Here is a 15,171-nt window from a genome sequence, read left to right as displayed (position 1 = left end):
CTCTGGGACATATCGTTGGGCATGGTATGGTGAGACCTGCTGACGCAACAACGTTAGCCATCTTGTCCTTCCCACTCCAAGCGACGAGGAAGGAACTCCCGCGCTTTCCTGGGGATGTGCGGCTACTACCGTCGGTTCTGCAGTAACTACTCCAGCGTGGCCGGGACCCCTCACAGACCTTACCAGTTCTGCGGGTCCCTACATCTGAACCAGAGTAAAAACGCACCAGTTTCCACTGCCTCAAAGTTTCCTGTCTCCAAGCCTGTAGTCCACCCCTGACTACACTCTTGTCCTTCCATCTGCAAATCGATCGCTATGGTAAGCCGGAGTTGGGGCTAAAGCCCTTGCCAACCTGCACTCCAACCACTGATGTCCTTCACCCTGTGGCATACTACTCCGCCAAGTTGAAAACATCAGACCAACCACTGCCCATATAGAGAAGGAGGCCCTACCGTGTTGGCAATAAAGAAGTTTGAATGCTACTCTCCAGTATTGCCTATTAAACAATCTCTCTTAGTCTTCACCGACCATAACCCACTCACGCTCATTATCCAAACCAGCCAAGACCTCCAACGCTTGAATCCTCCGCTGGGCCTTCCTCACCCAGCCCTATAATCTACAAGTCCGGCACATAAAGGGTGGACAACATGATTGCGACTTTATCCCCAGCCGCCCAGGAAATGCAGTAGCTACTCTCCAGACGACCAGGGTGATCATCACTTTTCATACCAAGGCCACGGAGGTCTTTGGGTGTATTACGAACCACGCTACCAATTGTCATGATCTACCTACTCCAACACTACGAACCACGCCATCTATTGTCCTGACCACACCAGCACCACTGTTCTATCTAGGGGCGAAACCTGAGTATGACGAATGGAAGGCTTCAATTGGTGGTTTCCTCCATATCCTGGTTGTTGCGTCACCTCCTCAAAGTCTTCTTCGTCAGCTCCAGTTCGAGGAGAGTTCAGTTCACTCTGGGAAGTGACCACAGGATCACCTATCCTGGAAACCTACGGCACAGTGACTACCTACCGTCTTTTACAATACTCAGCCTTACTCGTCAGCCATCTCAGCTCCTCACTTAAGTATTTGTAATCTTATATTGCCCCCCCACGTCCACTTGCTTCATAATTGTTGTATGTTGTATAAATATGTATATACTGTTAATGTTTAGGTTAAGTATGGTTAAGGGTAAATTATAGAAAGCTGAATATTTTGTTAAGGAATTTATGGTACTTTATTATACACAACAAAAACTCCCATCCTTTGTCTACCCTTTTATAGTCCGATTGTCTTTGTTTTTTTTTTTGTTGCCTGTTGGGATCTGGGTAGACTTTTAACTATATTCTAAATCCCCAACTCGTAACACTGGTCAGAATCTACATAACTACCATCTTAAAGCCTTTGGGTTTAACTTGACCTCACTTGCAATCTGCCTCTGCTGGAACTCTTTTTCAGCCCTTCGACACTGACTTTGCTTGGTTCCTGGATCTGGCATACCTCCTCCTGTCCTGCTCATCATTTTCTCCTAACCCACGTCTGAGTTTTCTTTTTAAATTTGTCGACCACCGCATGGTTCATGTGTAGCGGCCTCCTTGTATTCCTGGAGGCACTGGGTTTGGTCTTGGGTATATATTTTTCGATCGAATGGTTAACTTTACCGTCTATGATATTCAGCGTATGGCATCTGTGTTCTTATTCCTCAGTAAGTCAGGCCAGTGTATACTCCTCAGCTCCTCCCTCACCCCGTCGTAATTTCCTTTGTAATATTTGAACCTTGGCCTGGTTTTGTCATGAACCAAGTAACAGTTAAATCTGAAGGACGTGGTGACCGGTGCCAACTTGTGCTAGATGTTCCAGACTTGCCACCAGTTATGATGAGATCCAGCGGTTTGGGTGTTTGCTCCCCTCTGTAGTGAGTCGGGTCTTTAACATGTTGGAATATAACATTGTCTCTTCAGAGTTTCTGCGAAAAGAGCGGCTGGATTATTTACTCGATTATTTAGTTCTTTTGGCATGGATTCATTTCTCCAGCCGATGTCGCCATCATTGAAGTCCCCCGTGACAAGGAGGTGGCTAGGGTTTAGCGCCGTTACATTGTCAAATAAAGGCTCTTAAGTTCCTCTGGTTTAATACGCTACAGTTTGGGGATTTGTAGATATATCTCACAATGAGTAACGGCCGGAGTTTTAAACACCCTCTTCCATTGAAGAGGGTCGTCGTGTTTCAACCTGAGTTAAAGAAAAAAGTCCTGAAGAACACCGCAGTGCAGTGCTTGACGGGGTGGTGTAGCTGTAAAATTAACTAATTCCAATAAAATTCTTTTGTAATATTGGAATTAGTTAATTTTACTGCCACACCACCCCGTCGAGGAATGTACTGCGGTGTCCTTCGGGACTCATTTTTTTTAGCTCGGGTTGAAACACGACGACCCCCTTCAACGAAAGAGGGTGTTTAAAACTCCGGGCGTAAGTCTCTCCCCTTCAATTTAATTTTACACCACTTTTATTCTTCGAAAACATCCTCTCCCCTCACCCCTCTTGCAAGTTTCTTGGGAAAGGTTCGTAAATGAGTCATATCCATCTATATTGAACTCCCATTCCTCCGGTTCGATTCTCCTGTTTTTGTACATTTCTACAGCACCCAATATATCGGGTTGATGTACCCTCAGTAGTGTTTGAAACTCCGCTCTCTTGTCAAGGGACGTGTCATTATTAGTGTACATGACTTTCAAGACGGAAATTGACCTGGGTAATTTCTCTGGTCTTGGTATTGACTCCGCCCCCCCCCCCCATTCTCTGCAGCTACCTCGTTTACTATATCTCTCATGTGGGGTGTGGTCAGAGTTGACATTGTTTGCATGGCGCTCGCCTCCTCCTGGGTGGGAGTTAGAGCGGATGGGGGATTGGGGGTGCCCCCTGGCTCTGAACTGGTGCACTTGGAGCAACTACCTTCCCTCTGTAATTAGCCCATACGTCCATCCCCGGTCTAAAACCGGGCGTTGAGTTCCTTAAATACAAGGAGTTTCCGTGATATATCTCTGCTTCTCCTCCTCGCCATCGTCATCTGAAACCAACTTAACTTCTCCAGCCTCCCACTCCATGTTAAGTGTTGGCCGCAGTCTCCCTCTTATTCAAGTCCCAGCTGACTTTCAAGCTCATTGTTTTATATTAAACCATGTCTCACTTGCATTTTGGAATCTTTTGAAAAGCTTCGATTACAAACCAAGGAACAGAAAATCAGAACACTAACACATAAATAGGCTTACTCTTGATGGTGTCAGAGCACACACTAAATGTCTATCTGGATTCACACACTACAGATGTAAAGGTTATTAACACACAAAACAATTTCTAGAAACATGAGAAGATACTTTATTTTGATATTACAATACATACGTTAAATTAGTTACTTCCAAAAGTAAGTACAATGCATGTCTTGCGTGCCATTGTAAATGTGATTTCCTGCGGAGGAAGGAAAGGGATACTGGTAATAATAGGGGATAAAGGAATGGTACTGTAATGTATACAAAAAGACAAAGGTCGTCCCTGGCCAAGAGACACAGGAATGCTCGTGCTAAGCTGAGACGAGGAAGGACAGACTTACTAGACTGATACGTGAAGGTACAGTAGTACTAGTACAGTAGTCGTACCAGGTAGAGAGACGAGGGGTAGTAACCGTGCTATGCTAGGAGACTAGGAAATAATGCTTGTCTGGCCGAGACGAAGGAAAAAATGTTCGCCCTAGGCTGATAGGTGCAATGGCCATATCAGTGTGAGAGATAAGGTAGGAAATGGTCCCACCAGGCTGAGGGATGTGGGCGTAGTTATCGTGCTGGGATGAGATACGTAGGTGTGAGTGTTAGGTGACGGGTGTATGTCATAACAGGTGGGAAATCTTTCTGTCAGACTGAGACACGAGATTCACGTTCCAGTGGTGGGTAATGAATAAGACTGGTATGTTAGACTGAGTGATGGGTAGTGAATAAGACTGGTATGTTAGACTGAGTGATGGGTAGTGAATAAGACTGGTATGTTAGACTGAGTGATGGGTAGTGAATAAGACTGGTATGTTAGACTGAGTGACAGGTATGAACATTGCCGTGGAAAGGGAGAGGAACGGCGTTAGGTCCATGTGTATCGTATGTGTCTACAGCATATTATGGACTGGTGTTTGTTCGCAGTGCCTGCCTCTGCCGCATGGTATCGTGGGCTGGATTAACTCCACAAAGTGTCTTTACCACATAGTACTGTACTGTGACTGGTGTTACGGCCGCAGTTTGTCTTTGCAACAGTTTTGTGGGCTGGTGTTAAGTTCAAGGGGTTACATTGTATTTATAACATCTGGTACCAAGTACTACTAATGGCGCCACAGTGTGGTTCAGTGTAAGGGCTAGTATTAGAGCCACAGTGTGCCTGTATTTTCCATGGTAACAAGGGCTTGAGTTGGGATCACTTTGTGAACGACTCCTAACAACCCAATGTCTCACGCAGATTCTAGGAAGTATCAAATTACCGTAAAGTAACGTTTATTTTGAAACAGGTACAGTATGTTTTCTTTGCTAGAACCCTCTAGTGCGTTGTACTGTACATAGTCACCACACGACCAAGTAATACAATGCACGTCTTCCACAGCCTCAACACTGGAAAAAGATCATCTTTGGTAATTCTAGCTGTTCCAGTGTTTATCATAAAACTATTTACATTATTCAATTTATACAAAACCGTTTAATCCTCCAGTGCATACATTATTCACTGAGAAAAATGTGGAAAAAGGAGAAGAGGTGCATAGTAACGGGGATATGTTTTTCTAATTAACATTATTCAGATAAACAACAGACCGGCCGTTTTATAGTACAGCATTCCGTCTTTTTTTTCATGACGAATGGAAAGAAGTGGGAGACGACTCACACACAACTGATAATGCACAATAAGATTATCGCGAGAAAAAAAAGCTGTTCCTCAAGTCAAGGACTCCGTCTCAAAAAAATTATCCTATTTTTTTTTACTATATTGAGAGTACATCCTTACATGAAAAATGGATAACTGAATGGTTATAGAAGCAGGGTGATAATTAATAATTCTTTGGCATTGAAAAAAATATTTACAAAATGCGAGCCAAAAATGTGAGTTTATTGTAACTAGCGACTTTAAGCCTGTGTTTGATGTCATATGAATAGTCTTTGAAGTAGCTATACAGAATAATTAATATTTTAGTCCACTTGTACCTTCATAAGTGAGTGGAAAGTAACTGAGCTTGGGTAAAATTTCCAAAGTTTAATTATAAGCACAATACAAGCAAAGTCGCCAGTACTATCACAACATATATTTGCAACATTTGGTCCCGAAGATGAAGTTTACAATTATGAACAAAACTTGCTTTTAAAAGTTCGAATTTACTCATCTATAAGTTGCATGTCAGTAAATACTGATATAGATTAAAATTTTGGTATCAATCTCCATAACATCATTTCTTAAATATTGTAAACAATCAAAGTTGGTATTAAAATTATCAAAAAGGCAGACCTCCAAGGGTAAAGAGCTGGTGTCTGGTCTTTAGAAACAAAGTGGGGAACTGTTATGGTTTTCATATAATGTATGGCTCGCTCTTATAATATATTAAGAGAAGAAAAATAGTTATGGGAGAATGTGGGGATCCACAGCTGACTCCTAGCTACTATTTCAACAAAGAGGCGGAGGGCTTCAAAGGTATACATACGTAACGTCCAACGCCAACTTGGAATGAGAAACCGTAGAGGGAGCTCACTTCTCTACTGTACACAGATATCATAAAGGCACAGTGTGAACGCACAAACACATCATCTCCGTGCATCACATAATATATACAAATATATTCACCACACTGGAAAACAACCTTGATGGATATATAGATAAACACTAAGGACGGATTGTATAGGCGGATTTTTTCATGTGATTCACCAAGCGATCACGTCCTCACACCAATCTTTTGTTTACTTATCCATCCATCCTCTGTACAGTAAAGTGTCACAAAAATATTCACACAATACCTCTTGACATAAAAATCAGCTATACTTAGGAAGAACATTAAAGTAACCTAAATAATATACCTCACTGTCACTAATTCACTTTGATAAATAGGACTGACTTAAATTTACTTTGGTTCGATGCTAACTGACTAGTCCCCAACTATGTGACGAGGAACTAAGGAGTAAGCCACATCACTGGTTTCTCTATTCACCTCGTACCTGGGCCACTCTTGGCCTTCTTGAGCAGCCTGCAAACACAAACAAGGAGAGGCGTTGCCATTTGTTGATTACCTTCACACCCACTGAGTGGTGTTCCACATGGGAGCCACAAGGCTCACTGAGTGGTGTTCCACATGGGAGCCACAAGGCTCACTGAGTGGTGTTCCACATGGGAGCCACTAGGCTCACAGACTGGTGTTCCACATGTGAACCACTAGGCTCACTGAGTGGTGTTCCACATGGGAGCCACTAGGCTCACAGACTGGTGTTCCACATGGGAGCCACTAGGCTCACAGACTGGTGTTCCACATGGGAACCACTAGGCTCACAGACTGGTGTTCCACATGGGAACCACTAGGCTCACTGAGTGGTGTTCCACATGGGAGCCACTAGGCTCACAGACTGGTGTTCCACATGGGAACCACTAGGCTCACTGAGTGGTGTTCCACATGGGAGCCACAAGGCTCACTGAGTGGTGTTCCACATGGGAACCACTAGGCTCACTGAGTGGTGTTCCACATGGAAGCCACTAGGCTCACTGAGTGGTGTTCCACATGGAAACCACTAGGCTGACTGAGTGGTGTTCCACATGGAAACCACTAGGCTCACTGAGTGGTGTTCCACAAGGAAGCCACTAGGCTCACTGAGTGGTGTTCCACATGGGAGCCACTAGGCTCACAGAGTGGTGTTCCACATGCAAGCCACAAGGCTCACAGAGTGGTGTTCCATATGGGAGCCACTGGGCTCACAGAGTGGTGTTCCACATGGAAGCCACTAGGCTCACTGAGTGGTGTTCCACATTGAAGCCTCTAGGCTCACTGAGTGGTGTTCCACATGGAAGCCACTAGGCTCACTGAGTGGTGTTCCACATGGGAACCACTAGGCTCACTGAGTGGTGTTCCACATGGAAACCACTAGGCTCACTGAGTGGTGTTCCACATGGGAGCCACTAGGCTCACAGAGTGGTGTTCCACATAGAAGCCACTAGGCTCACTGAGTGGTGTTCCACATGGAAACCACTAGGCTCACTTAGTGGTGTTCCACATGGGAGCCACTAGGCTCACTGAGTGGTGTTCCACATGGAAGCCACAAGGCTCACTGAGTGGTGTTCCACATGGAAACCACTAGGCTCACAGAGTGGTGTTCCACATGGGAGCCACTAGGCTCAGAGTGGTGTTCCACATGGGAGCCACTAGGCTTACAGACTGGTGTTCCACATGGAAGCCACTAGGTTGATTGAGTGATGTTCCACATGGAAGACACTAGGCTCACAGTGGTGTTCCACATGGAAGCCACTAGGCTCACTGAGTGGTGTTCACATGGAACCCATTAGGCTGAGTGGTGCTCCACATGAAAATCACTAGACCAACATATTGAGTGCTTCATATGGAAGCCTCAAGATAATTCTTTAATAAAGTCGAATTTGACCCTAAAATTTTCAGGTTAATACTGAAGAGTTTGTACATCAAGACTGACTATTGCCATGACTGTGAAACTGTCTGAATCAGTCATGACTCTACTACTCTCTGCTTGCATCATTGTTATACAACTTGGGAGTCTCTAAGTCATGGCTACGAGGCTGCCACCTAAAGCACCATGACCATGAGACTTGAAGTAGCTATGTCATCAACGTAATTACGCGACTTCTCCTAAATTAATGAAATACATATGTCATAACTACGTCTGCTTGTACGCAAACTGTCACTTTCTGCCCCTAGGTTAATACCATGTAACTGCCACTACCAGCGTCATGGACATGCAACTGCAAAATTACTACAGTATTCACGAAGAGCTTATCTGTTTCTACGTTACTGCCCTTCGAGTGCTTTGGCCTTTTTTATGTCAATGCAAGTCTTTTAAGTGACAAAATTGAACTAAATGATATATAATGTCAATTTCCTGCTTCAAAAGATGAATTTGCTGTCTCTTAGGAGATTCCTCATCAAGTCAATGGGTAAAAGTTGAAGTTTACAAAATAGAAATTCAAGAAACTGTAGATGTAGAATGTTTCCTTACGATCAAAGTAATTAAGTTGCAAGTGCCAGTGACGCTATTTCTGCATTAGCTACCTCACAGTATCCCTGGTGACGTAAATATCACATCTCAAAGTGGTCAGGTTGCTCTTACATGTGACTCGTCGAGAATCAGACAACAGGAATAAAATTAACGTTTGTTTACCATGAGATCCATAACGTTGACACTTGAGCAAAGTGATGTACAATAGGCTTGGGATCCATACTCCAACATTACAAAGTAGTTAACACAACGTTTAACACACTGATGCAAGTAGCAGTGCAGCACTATTACACACAGGATCAATAACATCCATTATTCTGGTTTTTGTGTTGATTTGCACACAACATATAGCTCTGTATACTCTATATCTATGTATACAAAGTGTGCTCTGTGCTGTGTTGTGAACGCTGGTCCAACACTAGATGAAAGAAGAGTTCCAACTTATAGAAATGTGTTGATGCTCACACTAGATGACTCATTCGACAGTTCTGAAGATTGATTATTGTTACTCATACTCTCATTGTTGTTGTTGATGTTGTTGTTATTCGTATTACAGTTGTTGTTATTATTATTCTCTGAGTCGGCGTGAAGGGGGAAGGGTTGTGGTGGGGGTGGAGGGATGTGCTCGCAGTTTGGGTGGACGGATTCACGGTGTCGTCGAAGATCCACTTTCCGCTGGAAGGCTTTTTCGCAGAGACCACAAGCAAAGGGTTTATATCCTGTATGCTTCCGCATGTGGGTGATGAGGTTTGAAGACTGGCTGAATGCTTTTCCGCACACCACACACTTGTGGGGCTTTTCTCCTGAAAGAGCACAACAAAATATTAAGACGGTTCATAATGTTTGATATATAAAGTCATCCATACAATTTCATGAAAATACACACTGGCAAAAGAAGCTCCACATATCAGATGTTCGGTGTACAGTACGCGTGGAGCACAACAGCTTTGAACAGCACAGGTGTGCATCCTGGTAGGTGTTGAACCTAAGACTCAGTACACGCACATAGCTTATTACAACGCTTCTTATAAATAAATTATGGAAGGGGAAGATTGATTGTAAATTTATATACAAGTGAAGAAATACTAGGCTATTTTTAATTTTACTAATTATCCCCAATGCTATAATTTGAATTTATGTCAAGTTGACGAATTGCAACTCAGCCTAAGGTTGCGAGCAAAGTTGCAAAAGAGAGCACAGACAATTTGTATAGACGGTGACCAACTATTTATCAGTAAACTATTGTCCGGATCGCACAGAAAACCATGATTTGCGGAAGTATTATTTTTTCACTGCTCTTATAAAGAATCTACAAGAGACTGAGCAGTGGTGGTCAGGTTAAAAATTTCAATGCCGGTGTTGTGTGCTGAGAGTGTACCGTGCTGAAAAATGTTCTGGGCATGCGCAGTTCGATCAAAACTTCAATGAGAGCTTGAGGCGTGCTGAGATTACCTCTCGGAATAAAAGTTAGGTTAGGTTAGCGTTTGATCGAACTGCGTCTGCTCAGAACATTTTCAGCACGATACACTCCCAACAGGTGACACCCCGGGAGAGGGATAAATTTGTGTCATTTAAGTACTGTTTGGTGGAGGAAAATTACATTAGTAGGTAAATATTGTTCAGGTGGAAGTGTTAGAGTAAGTCATATTATTGTATGGCTACTGTGCCGGGTGAAGGATGGAACGCTAATTGTACTGTACCTCCGCTATAGTTGAAGTAACATTAGGAAAAAACAACATATATGATTATTGGAACACAATAAGTGTTATAATTTACTTCGTCTTATTACCATTCACATTTCTTCATAATTGTCTTAAAAAAGGGATTTAACAGTAATCGTTCAGAAGGAAGAATTTGAATAAATAAAACCAAATTAGTAGTCCATTTTGCTGTCAGTTCGTGATACACGCATGTAATTATGGTCTTTGAAACTTGAACATGTATTGAATATACCAGAAACACTCATTAGAGCAAGGATATATATTTATCTACCCCAAGCCCCTCCCTCCTTCACGCACACACAACACGCATAAAAACACATAGATGACCTTAATAATTATGAACACAAGGTTGCGAGTGTTCAATTCTGCCTTCAGCACGGCACTATTTCTCGTTCAGAATCATGAAAGGACCAACCAAAAGCCACCCCCTCCCCAAGACGGGCTAGCACTATACTCACCCGAGAACAGGAGCATTAGAGGCTCGGCCACAATTAGATCCGTTGCATTATTGATGCTTTATCGAGTGTTCGTAATGACGATAATTGCGGCTTGGAAGGCGGAGGAGAAAGGGCGTGGATGATTTCAGATTTGAAGAATAATGACCAAACCGAAGGCTGCCACTGTTATTCAGGTGCTAAAACTTTATACAATCTGTACATCATTTAAGACATAATTTGATCGAGTGAATCCTCTCACTCCAGTAGTAAAGATTTTACATAACCACCATAACTGATTTTCACGACAACCGCACTGAAACCACCAAATGTCAACTAACTCTCTTACTACAACTGAATGTTTCATAGAATTAAAGAAATGCTTATACATAGTCATTTTATGATTGTCCCATAAATGACCACGAGAAATAGCTTTTGTCAACTGACCTCATATATGAACACTGCTGGCTCATGCAATTGAAAAAAAAAAGGTCAAAATTTCGAGTTACAGCCACCATAGACAACACACATTACCAATTACTATTCCATGCTCTCCCACAAAATAATTCTGCATATAATAGATGAAGTTATCCTTGTGTAGCAAATATACGGTAATACTCGACTACTCTCACACGTCCTTGTACGACTACCTACACGTCCTTGTACGACTACCTACACATCCATGTACGACTACCTACAGGTCTATGTACGACTACCTACACGTTCATGTACGACTACCTACACGTCCTTGTACGACTACCTACAGCTACACGTCCATGTACGACTACCTACACGGCCATGTACGACTACCTACACGTTCATGTACGACTACATACACGTCCTTGTACGACTACCTACAGCTACACGTCCATGTACGACTACCTACACGGCCATGTACGACTACCTACACGTCCATGTACGACTACCTACACGTCCAAGTACGATTACCTACAAGTCCATGTACGACTACCTACACCTACACGTCCATGTACGACTACATACACGTCCTTGTACGACTACCTACACCTACACGTCCATGTACAACTACATACACGTCCTTGTACGACTACCTACATGTCCATGTACCACTACATACACGTCCTTGTACGACTACCTACACGTCCAAGTACGATTACCTACAAGTCCATGTACGACTACCTACACCTACACGTCCATGTACGACTACATACACGTCCTTGTACGACTACCTACACCTACACGTCCATGTACAACTACATACACGTCCTTGTACGACTACCTACACACCTACACGTCCTTGTACGACTGTTTCATGAATTTTCGGGAATCCGATACAACTGATTCATAACCAAACCATGAAGTGTGTATGGTGCCCCCATTAATATTACCAGCTGTCTTTTGAACTGACATGAAGTATGTGTCTCACACGACCACTGAGAGTCTCACACTAATAGTAAAGAGGACAACAGTACTTAGGTCATTATTGATATAAAATATTCGGGTGACAAATAAGGTAATGATCGCAGTAATTCATTAGCCAAATGTGCCCCCAGGGCCTGTCACCCACACGCTCTCATATTTGACTACTTCATTAATCTCTCCTGAAGAGGTGAAGGGGCGTTTCCTCCCCCGTGCGGGCGGGTCAGCGCTGCACCTAAACGTTACGCAGGAAGAAAACCGCCGGTAAAGCAAAGGGTGAAACTTAAATAAAAAGTCAGCATTTTATATGCAGTAATGAACCAATCCCAAAAAGTTAGGTCGTATTAAGAAAGTTTCTTGTCGCAGATTACAATGTAATAACGAATATTTCGCCTCTGATAAGAATGGGATATGGGGTGCTGAGAGAAAGGCTTTATAGGAAACGACAGTGAAAAGTAAATACTGTATTACTGGAACGTGTATAAGAGTTAAGGCTCCAGTTCCTCGTCGTCACTGGCTTGACAGCGAGATTTTATCCTCTAAAAATTCATGTATATTTTAGTAGCGCGTATAAGGAGGGCGGAAGGCCACCAACAGTGTACCAGCATATCTGTGCCTCCCACCATTATAGTTATATACATTACCACACAGAACAATAACTCTACTTTATGCTCAGCCTGTGCACCCATGTAAATATGCACAATATTAAGCTGTAAAAATTTTGAACTTGTTATTCATGAGGCACTATACAGTTCCCACGGTTTGGCTTCCTCCTAACCCCTCCATCATTTCCCCTCTGACGCAGAACATCATTCACTGTATAACACCAGGAGCTGCCTATTGTGTGCATGACGGGGCGGGGGAGTCGACAGTCGCCTGGGGGTCTCAACTTCGCAGGGGAGGTAAGGGGTGTCCACAACTAGGTCCACATCTAGTAATACAGTGTGAAGTCATATCTACGCCAATACGGCTATGTGCGTCCACAAAACACTAAATTATGTATAACTGCATGATGAGAGGTGCTGCTTACACCAGAATCATTCATGTATATATTAATAAGACGAGCACTGCCAGTCAAAGTTGTTGAAGACGTCATTATGGTAAAGTTCTGTACAGTAATACTAATGAAGAGCCATCAGGACGCTAACAGGTTTAGTGATACTCATTCTATGGCGTAGTTTACGATAATATTGTTTATTGATGCAAAAGGAGGAGCAGTGGTAAAAGAACAGCAACAATTACAGTACAAGTATCACTTGTCAAAGTAGCAGCTCCGGTTGCAGCAAGATTAACAGAGGCAGCCACAGCAACACTACAGTACAGTATTGCAGCCATACTGGCAGCAAGATTAACAGAGGCAGCCACAGCAACACTACAGTACAGTATTGCAGCCATACTGGCAGCAAGATCAACAGAGGCAGCCACAGCAACACTACAGTACAGTATTGCAGCCATACTGGCAGCAAGATCAACAGAGGCAGCCACAGCAACACTACAGTACAGTATTGCAGCCATACTGGCAGCAAGATCAACAGAGGCAGCCACAGCAACACTACAGTACAGTATTGCAGCCATACTGGCAGCAAGATCAACAGAGGCAGCCACAGCAACACTACCAGTATTGCAGCATACACAAGATCAACAGAGGCAGCCACAGCAAGTACAGTACAATTGCAGCCATACTGGCAGCAAGATCAACAGAGGCAGCCACAGCAACACTACAGTACAGTATTGCAGCCATACTGGCAGCAAGATCAACAGAGGCAGCCACAGCAACACTACAGTACAGTATTGCAGCCATACTGGATCAACAGAGGCAGCCACAGCAACACTAGTACAGTATTGCAGCCATACTGGCGGCAAGATCAACAGAGGCAGCCACAGCAACACTACAGTACAGTATTGCAGCCATACTGGCGGCAAGATCAACAGAGGCAGCCACAGCAACACTACAGTACATTGCAGCCATACTGGCAGCAAGGATCAACAGAGGCAGCCACAGCAACACTACAGTATTGCAGCCATACTGGCGGCAAGATCAACAGAGGCAGCCACAGCAACACTACAGTACAGTATTGCAGCCATACTGGCAGCAAGATCAACAGAGGCAGCCACAGCAACACTACAGTACAGTATTGCAGCCATACTGGCAGCAAGATCAACAGAGGCAGCCACAGCAACACTACAGTACAGTATTGCAGCCATACTGGCAGCAAGATCAACAGCCGTAATAGCACTATTATAATTATAGACTAACACCCATAATGATACCAAGAATTGTTTGTTTTAGTTTAGGTTTCGTTCAGGAGCGTGTATGCCCCCCCTCCCTTCCCCCCCCCCCATACAGATGTGTAAGAGTGTGTGGTTGTAGAGGTTGTACAATACAGATGTGTAAGAGTGTGTGGTTGTAGAGGTTGTACAATACAGATGTGTAAGAGTGTGGTTGTACAATACAGATGTGTAAGAGTGTGTGGTTGTAGAGATTGTACAATACAGATGTGTAAGATGGTTGTAGTTGTACAATACAGATGTGTAAGAGTGTGTGGTTGTAGAGATTGTACAATACAGATGTGTAAGACTGTGTGGTTGTTGTACAATACAGATGTGTAAGAGTGTGTGGTTGTAGAGATTGTACAATACAGATGTGTAAGAGTGTGTGGTTGTAGTGGTTGTACAATAAAGATGTGTAAAAGTGTGTGGTTGTAGAGATTGTACAATACAGATGTGTAAGAGTGTGTGGTTGTAGTGGTTGTACAATAAAGATGTGTAAAAGTGTGTGGTTGTAGAGATTGTACAATGCAGATGTGTAAGAGTGTGTGGTTGTAGTGGATGTACCACATTAAACCACTTGCACGAACCTCGACCAATAGCTTATATTTAGAAAATGAAGAATTAAAAGTGGGTCCCACAGGCATGACTGCCCGTTAGGGGCAGTGTGGATACAGCACACTGTACAGCACACTAAACCTTCAGTACACACGGAGGCAGCATGGCCGGTACTGCACTCGACCGCATTCACATCCCCAAGTTGTAAAGTTAGGTACCCATTTACAACTGGGTGGACTAGGAGTGCCCCAGGATTGAACCACCAATCCTTAGGACTGGAGGCGAGAACTATACCACTCAATCGCCGCACTCTTTATTTAGAAAGTGCTACACTTAAAAGTTGCGAGTAATTAAAGAACTCCACGAAGGAGTGTCTTTGGTGTAGAACACAAGTGAATCTTTTGACAAAGAGAAGTATCGTCATTTATCGGATTCTTATTAACCAAGGCGTCCGAGAAACAGACAGACAAACAAAAACGTAACCGACACAAATATGTTCGACGTTGTTAACTGTATGTGGCTTCCCTTCGTGAGCCTCATCCTCTCT

General features: G+C 43.4%; 1 protein-coding gene across 1 annotated transcript in view; it reads right to left on the bottom strand.

Moving 5' to 3' along the window:
* Positions 1–3,353: 3,353 nt before the first annotated feature.
* The window catches only part of LOC121873763, a 55,884-nt gene continuing 44,066 nt past the window's right edge, over positions 3,354–15,171 (bottom strand). The window contains exon 5 of the mRNA XM_042377462.1: positions 3,354–9,048. The gene's annotated coding sequence lies outside the window, so the exon portion shown is untranslated. The remainder of the gene's footprint in view (positions 9,049–15,171) is intronic.

This window comes from Homarus americanus, unplaced genomic scaffold (assembly GCF_018991925.1).
Source record: "Homarus americanus isolate GMGI-L3 unplaced genomic scaffold, GMGI_Hamer_2.0 scaffold44633, whole genome shotgun sequence".
NCBI classification, from domain to species: Eukaryota; Metazoa; Arthropoda; class Malacostraca; order Decapoda; family Nephropidae; genus Homarus; species Homarus americanus.
The sequence above is the reverse complement of the archived record's forward strand: the minus strand, read 5'-3'. Positions and strand labels throughout refer to the sequence as shown.